The sequence below is a fragment of the Callorhinus ursinus genome, unplaced genomic scaffold (genome assembly GCF_003265705.2).
Source record: "Callorhinus ursinus isolate GAN/ISIS: 27379988/994484 unplaced genomic scaffold, GSC_fseal_2.0 scaffold1, whole genome shotgun sequence".
Classification (NCBI taxonomy): Eukaryota; Metazoa; Chordata; class Mammalia; order Carnivora; family Otariidae; genus Callorhinus; species Callorhinus ursinus.
Window position 1 is genome coordinate 134,138,898 of NW_027397063.1, and position 13,713 is coordinate 134,152,610.

Below are 13,713 nucleotides of genomic sequence, written 5' to 3' on the forward strand. Positions count from 1 at the left end.
AATTTTTTTTTATAAAAACTATCTACAGAAATATAAAGTAACAGCATGCTGTAACTCACTGACAATTAAATGAGAAGAGTAGCTATGAAACTAATGTTTAGCATAATAAGTGAGTTACAACTGTTATAAATGGGATTCAATTAAGAAAATATAGAAAAAAAATAAAAGATTAGGTGGTCTATAAAACATAATCAAATGGAAATGTGAATTACCATACCTGAAATTACCTTGTTTTGGTTAATTCTCTATTTCATATACTTGGAAAGTATCAGTCATGAAAGTAGATTTTGTCTCATTCATCATTGTATTCCAGCTCTGATGTCAGTGCCTGGATTATAGGAGTCAGTCAATAAATATTTACAAAATATTTGTAAAGTAAATTTATGAATAAGTTATATGTGATTTAGTCAATCATATTAACTACTCATGGTATTTAATAATGTATCCTCCTTAAAGCTTTTAAATCTTGCCTAGTAGATGATATTCTTCTGAGTTATTTATTAAAATTACAGATAACAAAATATTGCAAACAACAAACCATGACACCACAGTGAGGGTAAAGTTACATACAGATGTTAGTTTCCTCAATGTGATTGATCAGTCTCTATTGCACCTCTGTGATGGCGAAGGTCACAAAAGAGAATCTGCCTTGACCTTTACTCAGGTGGAAAGAGGTTATGCCAGGCATCACTCGACTACAGTTGACTCTCACACCGTTGCAAAATGGCACAGTGTCTGCTGAGAAACCATAAAGGAGCTTTCTCTTATTCCAGACTATAATTGTTGTTCCAAAGCGAAGGGTCTAATTCACCCTGCTGACTACCCCACCCCACCCACACCCAACCAACTGCCCTTTTCTGAAGGAGCCATTATTTCCACAGATTTCTTTGACAATGCGTAGACTTTTGCTGGTTGATGTGTGAAAATGACACCACAAAGGTGAAGCTACATCTTTGAAAGTCAGTATTCAGATGGGCATGAAATGATGTCACAGAACCCCAAGGATATGAGCCATTTTTTTTTATCATGAGACTGAATTGTAAACTTCCAGTATATATATTTATGTGAGAATATGTACAAGGGGATATATTAAGCTCTCTGTCGCTTTGCATTCTAATACTGCCTCAGAAGAGGTGAACCTTTCAAAATATTTCATTGAAAAATTTCCTTCCTTTTTATAAAACCTGAAATTTGATTTAATATTTAGCATTTTTCTGTGACAATTCTCAAAACAATCTGGTTGAATTTTTTTTTTGGTAATGTTGATATATTTTTATTTAACTTTTAGCAGAACAGAATCTTTTCCATGGCTTATAATATGATATACTGTGTGAACATATGTACAGGTATATCTTATGTCTATGTGTAGTTACTCACTCAACATTTTAAAGACCTAGTCTGTGACCCAGAAATATTGGATTCTGAGAATTAAAAGGTGCATGGGACTACCCTCAAGGAACTCATGATCCAGGATATAACACCAATGTATAAATAAATACAGTATAATGTAGTAAGGAAAAGGAATGGTATTTTGAAATTATTAAGGTTGAAATAATAGAGAAAGTTGAAGAATTGAAGAATTCAGGTAGAGATGACTTAAGAAGTATATATTTCAAATTTTACACATGCATACAAACACATGCATGGACACACACATAAAAAGTGATTAAATTAATTATGGAATAGAAAAACATCAGGATAAGGAGAAAATAAGAAGGACTGATGGATGATGAGTTACCTAGAAACTCAGTTAATAGTATCATATTTAGCAAAACCAGACTTACCACATAGAACAAAAACATCAATGCTACTGATTCTATTAAAGGATAAGTCAGATCATGTGACTTCCATGGCCCAAGCCCTTTAATGATTGCCTGCATGGCCCCACGGCCCTCCATGATCAGGTCCCCACCCCTTGTCTCTTTGACAGCATCTTTTACTTTTCTGGTTGGTCCACCTTGCTCCAGACACAGGGGGCTCCGTGCTGATCCTCAGACATGGCCTTGCTTCAGTTCTTTTGCACCATCTATTCTTTCTGTCTGAAAGACTCTTCCCCTGGAGAACTGCACCCCCTTTAAGGCTTTGTTCAGATGTTACCTTTTTAATGAAGTCTCTTCAGATCACCCTTTTTAAATTTACACACTGTGCCTCCTACCTCTTCCCTCAGTCCCACCTCCCATCTCCTAATATTACTCTGTTCAGTTATATGTTCGGCTGGGCGTCCATCTGTAAAGAAGAATGCACAATACTTTCAAATCCTGAATGCCATTTTCTAATCCAAATGTGAAAAGCATGAGGAGCCAGTTATCATGGGACTGCACTCCTCTCTATTGCTATCACATTCTTCAATAATTTTCCCTAGCCACCATTGGAACTGGGCCATGCCAACCTTCTGGAGTTAGTTATTAGCTTAAATATTGGCAATAAATACATGAATGCTCACCTAAGTGGGGTGAGAGAGAGAGAGAGAGAGAGAGAGTATGTGTGTGTGATATGTATTTATATAAAGGCACGTAGGATATTGGAAAAACATTGAGTCAGAAAGAACAAGAAACACTAGGATCAAATCTTCATCTGTAAAATGGGGTAATATCCATTTTACCTAATTCTCAGCCTTCTCATTAGGTGAAAATAACTTAATTTATGTTAAAGTTCTCTTAAAACTGGAAAGCACTGGGACATTTCCCATTACTGTTGTGACAAGTATGAACACTTAAGTGCATGCTTATATTTAATAACACCTTATACTTTTATAAAACATACTTCTTTCAAATGTACATTTGTGTGCCATTATTTGCACTTTCTAAAAAAATATCATTGAAATTATTTTAACGTTAAAACCTAGATTCAGAGATCAGTGACTTGTCTATGATCAAATTCCTGCTAAATGATTCCTTGACTGTTGTTGTTGTTGTTTTCTCTACATAAATAATGAGACAAGTAATGGGGTCAATATGAAGGGAAGCTGGAATGAGAAAACCATCATACTGAGATCAAAGTAAAGAAGCATCAATAGATGCTAAATCTAGGGAGGAAATTTTGATGAGTGACTATGATTTTTCATAGATCATTAGTCGGAAGCTAAAAAAAATAGTAACTATACAATGAAAAATCAGCCAACACTTTGACTGGATGATCAGTATCACCAATGAGGGGGAAGTGGACATCAGGTACCTGTGGATGTGGTATCCTGAAGAGGAAAGTATATCACATACGTTCCAGCCAGGAGTAAACTATAACCTGTATTTAATCACAAGGAGACATCAAAAGAAGCTAAGATAAAGATCATTTTTAAAACAAAACAAAACAACTCTTTCGAAATTGTCAATGTTATGAAAAAAGAAAAAAAAAGAAAGTAAAAGACCGAAGAAATGTCCCATGTTAAAGGAGACTAAAGATGACAATGAAATGTACTGTTATGGGCTCCTATACTGTAAGGAAAATGCTATTAGTGCTCCCCCCCCCAAAATGTTTTAAGATAGATAAATGGATGGACAGATAGAGACAGAGAGAACAACAAATTAAAAGCAAATAGGGAAAAAATGTAACAGATAAATCTGAGGAAAGGGTAGGGGTATTTTTGGATATTCTTTGTACTATTTTTGCAAATTTTTTGTGTGTGTTTGGAATTACTGTAGTTCCAAATAAGACATTAAAAAAAAATAAGGGAGCACTAGGTTACCATTTAGTGTAACAGTTGAGACTTCTTGACTCTTCTGAGTTTATTTTCTTTACTAAATGCCTAACTTACAATCAGGCAGGGACTTAGTCTCTTGGGAAGGTAAGATGTTTTGTGCATAAAAATAGCATTACAGAGGTGTTTGATATGTTAATATTTTACTGCGTTTTCATTTTTTATTATTTATTATTAATGAAATGCAGTTGTCTTTGAAGCCTGCTGAGTGTTTAATAATGAAATTGTGCAAAGTTCATTTTCAAATGTCTGTGCCCCATATGTGTTAGGAACACAAATTCAATATGCACTTCAAATCACTTTATAAGGGGAGGACTACAGAGTTAACTAACTGATGCTTTTTAACTGCATGTTTATATACACAGTTGCTGGAATGACTTGGCATGTTATGAGTTTGTGTGTTGTATGCACAGTACCCATTTACTGAGCTTTTGGTTATATGGTCCCAGACGTCTACTTAAGTGCTCATAGTATAGCGCTCTTCAGTAACATTTCCCAAGGTCTACAGTTGAATGTATTCATTTTAAAAGACTGATTATATCTTTTCTTAGTATGTCACTAAGAGTAAATTGGAGTAAATTTCAATTTGTGGGGATGCTACCAAAATATTGGCCTTGGTCTTAAATGGTAACTGGGTTGAATGGTTCTCCCCAACTTTTTCCTTTTATACTCTCCATGTGCAGTGCAGTTGTTGCCCTTGGCTAGTTTGGAATGAGGGAGTGGTGCTGACTTTAGTCTTCAAGAGAAACAAGAGATCACCTAACATAGCCACACTCCAAGCTCTTCTCCTTACTTGTCCCCCTTTTCTTCTCCTTCCTCCACATCCACTACCCTCCTTCTGCTCTCAACCACCTCTTACAGATCTTTTCTTCCAAGCTTTTCTCCACCTTTGCCACATGAGAGCTGGAAGCAGGCGATCCCATAGCTACAGGGTCTTGCTGTGGGATCAGTGACAGAATAAATAGTCAAAATGCTTCCATGATGACCAAGTGCTCAAACTGCGGTGAGGAAGGAAGGATGTGGGAGAGACTGTTTTTAAATTTCCCCTTGGCCTTGGGGGAAATTATATACCTAGCTACTCTGAGCACCGTTAGTGAGAGTAGAAAGTCTTTAGACACAAATGGACCTGAGTTTAAATCCCTTGTCTACCACTTACTAGCAGGGTAAGCATCGGAAGCCAACCTCCCGGAACCAAAGACTCCTCATCCATCAAATGGGGGTAATGACAATACCGACTCAGAGGATTCTTGGGATGGAATGAGATTACACGGGAAAAACAACCCCTACAATGACTGGCATGCTGTCCAATTTGCTATTAGTGTTGTTATTTTAATCAGAAATGTTATTTCCTTAATTTCAGTTTTGGGGGGTTTACTCTTCAACCCCAAGATGGTCTTCCACGAGCTCTTTCTGGTTAGGAAGCAGAATGGACACAATTTGTGTGTAGGAGTTCACGAACGAGTGAGGCAAATCCCTCTCCTTCACCTTGCTAGTCCTCAAGAAGTAGCCCAGTCAGGTCCAGTGAGCACTGCCTCATCAACTGCACTCCCTAGAACCATGTACCAGCTATCAGAGTAAATAAAATAAGCTTTAAACTGATAATAACCAGATCTTGGGTTGGCAAAAGCTAGAATTATTATTATTATTATTTATTATTATTTTTAATTTGAAAAGTCTTCTGAATTAGAGACGAAAAGATCTTTCTCAGATCTTCCCCATTGGCAGAATTCCAGCTGGAACACATGGCCGTTGCCCATCATGACAGTTTGTGAGTAGGACTTCTGGAAATGCTGTCAAGACAGGTATGTGGTAAAATAGGTGTTTAAAAGACCCCCGTCTCCCAAGAATGCCATGTACTGCAAGTGTCAAGTGACCTGAGGAATGTTTATGTGGCACAAATAAAACCAAGAACTGTGACTCTCAACCAGTCTATTTTTTATGGTGTGTCGACACGCAGGAGGACACTTATAAAGGAGAGAGTGTGATTTAGGCTCTTGAAACTCAGCTTTGAAGAGGAGGGTTTTGGTGTTTTTGTGACGACTTTCTGCTGTACATCTGGGAAATGTTTGTTGAAGAGTGTGAATCACTTTGTAGCACTCTTCAGAAAGGCGTTTCCGTTCCCCGTGCTCCCAGGCTGCCAGTGCCGGGCAGTGTTCCTTGGCTGAACGCCAGTGTTGGAAAATCATTTCTTCCTATATCAGGCTCTTTCTTTGTCCTCAAAAATATTAACTTCCTTTCTTAAATTACAGGGCCATAATCACTTGGAACAAATAAAGAGACAAAGCCCAAATCTCAAACAGCTGTAGTCCTACCTTCTCTCTCTCTATACCCACATATTTATAGGTATATATGCATGTTATACACACACACACACACACACGAATTAGGTATACATTTAGGTATACATATAAATATGCACACACATATGTTTCCATCTCATAGGCTCAGATCAGTAATAGTTTGGTGCTAAAGCACTTGAATTTGAAGGTGGTTTTAACAAAAATCAATTCCTTGCATTTGTGTGCTTGCATACAATTTAACTGAGCATCTTGACTAAGAAATAAATGCTCTTAGATGCAAGTAAAACAAAATCTATCTATCAGAGGCTTTACAAATTCAGGCTTATTTATCTTTTATAAAAAGAAGGCTAAGAGAAGCACTCTAGGAGTGAGTAGCTGCTCAAAAGTTTCAGACACCCGTAGTATGTTGGCCTTAGCCACATGATCTCAAAATAGCTGCAGAAACTCCAGGCATCATTCCCTGATTACATCAATATCCTGCTCCTGCCTATGGTCAAAGCCTCACTAAAGCCAGAGGGAAAGGAACAAAATCCAAATATGTGTGCCAGCTGAGTCTATTACCTTGATTAGAAAAGTTAGGTTTTTCCTAAATACTCAGACAGCCAATTTCCAATTATGTTGTTTTGGCCAGAACTGTCCCAAAGCCGCTCCTAGCTACAAGGCTGCTAGGCAGGGAGAGAAGTAGAATGAAGAATGGTGGCTGAGTCAGCTCACCAATTGTGTTTTGGTGTTTGCCACATGACCCAAGAGGAGAGTGAAGAAATATATATATTTGGTCCGGTTGGATAGGTTATGAAAGAGTCTGTGGGGTTGAACCCTATGTAGGTTGTTATATTCAGGTTTCAAAGAAATAGAGCAAAAGTATAGCAGAAGTTTTGTGAATTCAGCAGCAGAAATGTTGTTGCACCAAGCAGAACATTCAGCTACAGCAATAAATAAAAATTTTTCATGTCTATTTTCCATCCCTTCCATGGAGAAAAGCTTGATAAACCTACTAAGACAATCAAATGATGTCTTTATTTAATTCTGAGACAAATAGTTGAATTCAATTCAAGGAATACTTATGTGCTATCAACTAAGCTCAAAGCACTGTGCTTAATGCCACAGGAATTCTGATACAAGCTACGACATTGATGAATCTTGAAGATATTATGGTCAGTGAAATAAAACAGACATAAACAAATATCATATGATTCTATTTATATAAGGTAACTACAGTAATCAAATTTATAGAGACAGAAAGTAGGATACTGCTTACCAGGGGCTGGCAGGAAGGGGAATGAGGATTTATTGTATAATGGGTGTGGAGCACCTACTTGCAATGATGAAAAAGTTCTGGGATGAATGGTGTTTGCTAATGGTTGCATTACAACGTGAGTGTACTTAAGGCTAATAAGTTGTACGCTTAAAAATGGTTAAAATGGCAAGTTTTTTGTTATGTATATTTAGCCACAAAAAATTAAGAAAGAAAATCAGAAAAAAGCAACCCAAAGCAAAATACTTGCCATAAAAGAGTTTATGATTGAATGGCAAGTGGGAGAAGTACGTTACTTAATTTTAGACAAGGTGGAACGTGATAAACAGCCCTAAATGGAATGAGTGTGTGTAGGGCTCAACAGGTTGAGAGACCATATTTGCTCAGCCAAACAAGGGAACTTTTCTCCATTCATATGGCATTTTCTCATTTAAGATGGATCTTGGTGAATATGTGCAAGCTTAACAGGGGGGGAGGAAATAGTGGGGATGATGGTGAGAAATATGAGGATGATCATGACATTTCTAAGGGAGAATAAGTAGATTCCTTTGCATGGAGTATGGACTAGAAATAGAAGAGTAGTGTACTAGAAAGTTCAGAGAGTAAGTGAATACTATAGTAAAGAAGACCTATGCAATTTGTTGTGTAGTCGGAGACCACTGAAGGTTTTGGATGAGGTATTGATTTCATCAGTATTGCTCTCAGAGAAGAAGCAGTGCAAATAAAAGGAGGGAATGAAAGCGAGATACAGGTACACCTCTTGATCTTAACTGCTGTAGTAATGCAGGGTAGAACAGAGCAAACTCAGATTTGAGTTCAGTTGACTGGGAGTGGTCTCATTTCCCCCTCTAGGCATTCCTGAGGAAGACAATGAGTTAACTTCTGTTTATTTCAGTAGCACAACTAACAAGTACCAGGACATATGGCTGTGCTCTGGATTTGATATTGGGAATCATTCTGTTAAGCACAGTGGCTAAAACTACCAGAGGGAGGGAGAGAACTATTAAAGAAAACTGAGTTTGGAGCCTCTGAGATATGCCTTCTGGACTGTTTGGAGGTGGGGGAGCAGAGGAAGTGGCATCCCAAAAGGGCAGGGGGTGGGCAGTCGAACACATTGTGTTTGGAAGGCAGGAGAAAGGAATGCTCAAAGCCTGGAATGTAGTTTAAGAATGTCAAATGATAGAGTGCAACTGCTTCCTCAATTTGGGGAAGATGGCATTCCATTGGATTGGTTGATTAGAGACCTCAAAGGTCCTGTAAGGGTTCCTAGAATGGTTATGGCACAACTCAGATGAGAGGAGCTTGAGGAGGGAGAGGGAAGTTGAGGGAGTGGAAGAAACACATATGGATGACTCTTCAACAAAACTCAATAGCCAAGGGAAGAGAAGATGAGAACAGAACCTTGGGAGGAAAGCAGGAACCACTGAAGGGTGTTGCACCCTGGAGATACCCAAGCATGTTGCCAGGAGCTAATGAAGGAAAAGGGAGAGATTTAAAAATACAAGAGAGGGTAGTCAGAGGAGCAGGAGCAGATGGGGAGGATGGGAGGAGGAGCTTCTATGGCCCTACAATCACCCATGCTGGAAGGGACCGCGGAAAATTAGAGGAAGAGTTAGAAGGGAATCAGTTCCAGGTGTAAGGAATTACCATAACAGCTGAATAGAGATTGGTAGAGAACCTGGGTGAAGACACCAGAGTAAAAACAAACTAGCCCGGTGATGGGTATTGAGGGCACATATCGCATGGAGCACCGGGTGTTATACGCAAACAATGAATCATGGAACACTACATCAAAAACTAATGATGTACTCTATGGTGACTAACATCATCATCATCATCATCATCATCATCATCATCATCATCATCATCAAAACCAAGAAGGGATCCTAGAAGAAATAGAGGATAATACAAGGCAGGGTAAATTTCCTTATCCAGCTTTCCAATACTTGTGTAAAGGGTTTCTGCATGCTCTCTCTCTCTCTGTCTCCCCCAGCTTTATTGAGATATAAATGACATTTAATATAGTGGAACTTTAAGGTGCACAATGTGATGATTTGATACACATATATTGTGATGTCTTTACCACAATAAGGTTGGTTAACACATTCATCACCTCACATAATTATTGGGGGAGTATATATTGTGAGAGCACTTAAGTTCTTTCCTAGCAAGTTTTGGGCATATAATACATTATCTTTGACTATAGTTACCATGCTGAATATTAGATCCCCAGAACTTATTCATTTTAAGACTGGAAGTTGGTACTCTTTGACAAATATCTCCTCATTCCCGTGACCCCCTAGTCCCTGGCATTCTGTGCTATTTCTGCGAGTTTGGCTTTTTAAAGATTCCTCAGATAAGTGAGATCATATAGTGTTTGTCTTTCTCTGCCTGACTTACTTTACTTAACATGATGACTTCAAGATTCATCCATGTTGTTGCATTATATTTAAGTATATCCCATCATGTATAAGTATATGTGTGTTTGTGTATATATATATGTATGTATATATGTATTTTCTTTATACATTTGCTGATGAACACTCAGGTTGTTTCCATGTCTTTTTTTTTTTTTTTTAAGGTTTTATTTATTTATTTGAGAGAGAGAATGAGAGAGAGAGAGCACATGAGAGGGGGTAGGGTCGGAGGGAGAAGCAGACTCCCCGCTGAGCAGGGAGCCCAATGCGGAACTCGATCCCGGGACTCCGGGATCATGACCTGAGCAGAAGGCAGAGGCTTAACTGACTGAGCCACCCAGGCGTCTGTGTAGTTTTGATTTGTAATCTTTTGATGATTAGTGATGTTAAGTACCTTTTCATGTTCTTGAGAGCCATTTGCATGTCCTTGGAAAAAATGTGCAGTCAGGTTCTTTACCCATTTTTAATCAGGTTATTTATTTTTTTCTATTGAGTTATATGAGTTCCTTATATATTTTGGTTATTAACCCTTTTCTGATATGTGATTTAAAAATATTTTCTCCCATTCCTTAGGTTGTTTCTTCATCTTCATTTTGTTGACTTTTTTCCTTTCCTTTTCTCTGTAGAAACTTTTTAGTTTGAACTGGTCCACTTGTTTATTTTTCCTTTTGTTGCTTGTTCTGGTGTCATATCCAAAAAATTGTTTCCAAGACCAAAATCAAGGAACATTTTCCCCATGTTTTCTTCTAGAAGTTTTAGGGTTTTAGGTCTTATGTTTAAGTCTTAAATCCATTTTGGGTTAATTTTTTGTGCATGGTGCAAGATACAGGCTGATTTCATTCTTTTTCATTTGATTAGTTTCCTAGCACCATTTCTTTTGTTTAATTTTTTTATTTTTTATTGTTATGTTAATCACCATACATTACATCATTAGTTTTTGATGTAGTGTTCCATGATTCATTGTTTGTGCATAACACCCAGTGCTCCACGCAGAATGTGCCCTCTTTAATACCCATCACCAGGCCAACCCATCCCCCCACCCCCCTCCCCTCTAGAACCCTCAGTTTGTTTTTCAGAGTCCGTCGTCTCTCATGGTTCGTCTCCCCCTCTGACTTACTCCCCTTCATTCTTCCCCTCCTGCTATCTTCTTCTTCTTTTTCTTTTTTCTTAACATATGTTGCATTATTTGTTTCAGAAGTACAGATCTGTGATTCATCAGTCTTACACAATTCACAGTGCTCACCATAGCACATACCCTACCCAATGTCTACAACCAGACACCCCATCCCTCCCACCCCCCACCACTCCAGCAACCCTCAGTTTGTTTCCTGAGATTATGAATTCCTCATATCAGTGAGGTCATATGATACATGTCTTTCTCTGATTGACTTATTTCACTCAGCATAACACCCTCCAGTTCCATCCACGTCGTTGCAAATGGCAAGATCTCATTCCTTTTGATGGCTGCATAATATTCCATTGTGTATATATACCACATCTTCTCCATTCATGTGTTGATGGACATCTTGGCTCTTTCCACAGTTTGGCTATTGTGGACATTGCTGCTATAAACATTGGGGTGCACGTACCCCTTCGGATCCCTACATTTGTATCTTTGTGGTAAATACCCAGTAGCTTAGCACCATTTCTTGAAAAGACTATCTTTTCCCCATTGATTACTCTTGGCTCCCTTGTCAAATATTAATTGACTGTACATGGATGGGTTTATTTCTGGGATCTTGATTCTATTTTGTTTCATTGTCTGTGTCTCTGTTTTGATTTTGGTACCATACTGTTTTGATTACTATAGCTTAAAGTATAGTTTGAAATCATGAAAAGTGATGCCTTCAGCTTTGTTCTTTCTCAAGATTGCCTTGGCTATTCAGGGTCTTTCATGGTTACACACAAATTATATGATTTTTTTTTTTATTCCTGTTAAACACACCTTTGTAATTTTAATAGGGATTGTAATGAATCTGCAGATCTTTTGGGGTAGCATGGACATTTTAAGAATATTATTTCTTCCAACCCATGAACATGGGATATCTTTCCATTTTTTGTCTTTAGTTTTTGTCATCAATATCACAGCTTTCAGTGTACAGCTCTTTCACCTCCTTGGTTAAATTTAGTGTACAGGTCTTTCATGTCCTTGGTTAAATTCATCCCTAAGTATTTTATTGTTTTCAATGTGATTGTAAATTGAACTGTTTTCTTTATTTCTCTTTCAGGTATTTCCTTGTGAGTATATAGAAATGCAACAGCTTTTTGTATGTTAATTTGTTCATTAGTTCTAACAGTTTGCCATTTCTTTAAATGCGGTGGAAGGTAAATGTTCCCCGTGTTTTAAGCACTTCATGAATTACAGTTAAGGAAACTGAAATCTCAATAAGGCACTGCCAAGAAAAATGACAGGATCTATAATGGAAGGCTAATTAAAAAAAAATAAAGCTAAACAAACAAGTAAGTGAACAAATGAAATACACAAATGTTTGTAGCAGCTTTATTCATAATTTCCAAAGCTTGGAAGCAATGAAGATGTCTTTTGGTAGGTGAATGAATAAATACACTGTGATACATCCAGACAATGGAATATTATTCAGTGTTAAGAAGACATTAGTTATCAAGCCATGAAAACACATGGAGGAAAAGTCAATGCATATTAACAAGTGAAAGAAGCCAAGCTGAAAAGCCAGTTATATTATATGATTCCAACTATATGACATTTTGGAAACGGAAAACTAAGAAGACAGTAAAAAGATCAGTGGTTTCCGGTAAGGAGGAAGGGGTGAACACAGATGGAACACAGGGACATAGGTGGAATACAGCAGAGCCTTAGGGCAGTGAAACTATTCTGTATGATGCTACACTAGTAGATATACATCATTATACATTTGTCAAAATCCAAACATAGAACACCAAGAGTGAACTCAAATGTAGACTGTGGGCTTTAGGACACAATGACATGTCAGTGTCAGTTCATTGATTGTAAGAAATGTACCACTGTGGTGCAGGATGCTGATAGTGGCAGAGACTGTGGGTGTGTAGGAGCAGGAGGTATGTGGGAATTATCTGTACTTTCTGCTCAGTTTTGCTGTGAACCAAAATGCTCTAAAAATAAAGTCTATTATAAATAGACTATATTGGATATAAATAAATAAAAGCTTCCAGAAACAGCTATCACTCGTTGTCAAAAACAGCCCAATTAATTATAATTATTAAGAATGCTATGTTCCATCATTTAACATGATACAAATATACTTTGGTAAGATCCCATCAAATCATTGATAAAATGAAGGTATAAACTATTATGTGTATCTCTCCGAAAGAAGCATGAAATCTACCTAGGGCCTCTTATGTTGATAGTCTTTGCATATTCAGTCTAAAATTTGTCAGAAGGGTAGAGAGTTTCAGAACAATGCGCCTTTTCATCCCTAAGGAGATATTTGATACCCTCATTTGTGCAGAGCTTCAGGAAGGAGTATCGTTTTGTTTACTACTTACTGCATATTTAAACCCCGAGCATTTTTTTTTTATGTTATGTTAATCACCATACATTACATCATTAGTTTTTAATGTAGTGTTCCATGATTCATTGTTTGCATATAACACCCAGTGCTCCATTCAGTACATGCCCTCTTTAATACCCATCACCAGGCTAACCCATCCCCCCACACCCCTCCCCTCTAGAACCCTCAGTTTGTTTTTCAGACTCCATAGTCTCTCATGGTTCGTCTCCCCCTCTGATTCCCGCCCCCCCTTCATTTTTCCCTTACTGCTATCTTCTTCTTCTTTTATTTTTAGCATATAATGTATTATTTGTTTCAGAGGTACAGGTTCTGTGATTCAACAGTCTTACACAATTCACAGTGCTCACCATAGCACATACCCTCTCCAAAGTCTATCACCCAGCCACCCCATCCCTACCACCCCCCACCACTCCAGTAACCTTCAGTTTGTTTCCTGAGATTAAGAATTCCTCATATCAGTAAGGTCATATGATACATGTCTTTCTCTGATTGACTTACTTCGCTCAGCATAATACCCTCC

At 37.8% G+C, this 13,713-nt stretch overlaps 1 protein-coding gene across 9 annotated transcripts in view; it reads left to right on the plus strand.

The window, feature by feature from the left end:
- Positions 1-13,713, plus strand: part of RBMS3 (RNA binding motif single stranded interacting protein 3) — a 1,359,336-nt gene that overhangs the window by 720,224 nt on the left and 625,399 nt on the right. The window lies entirely within an intron of this gene.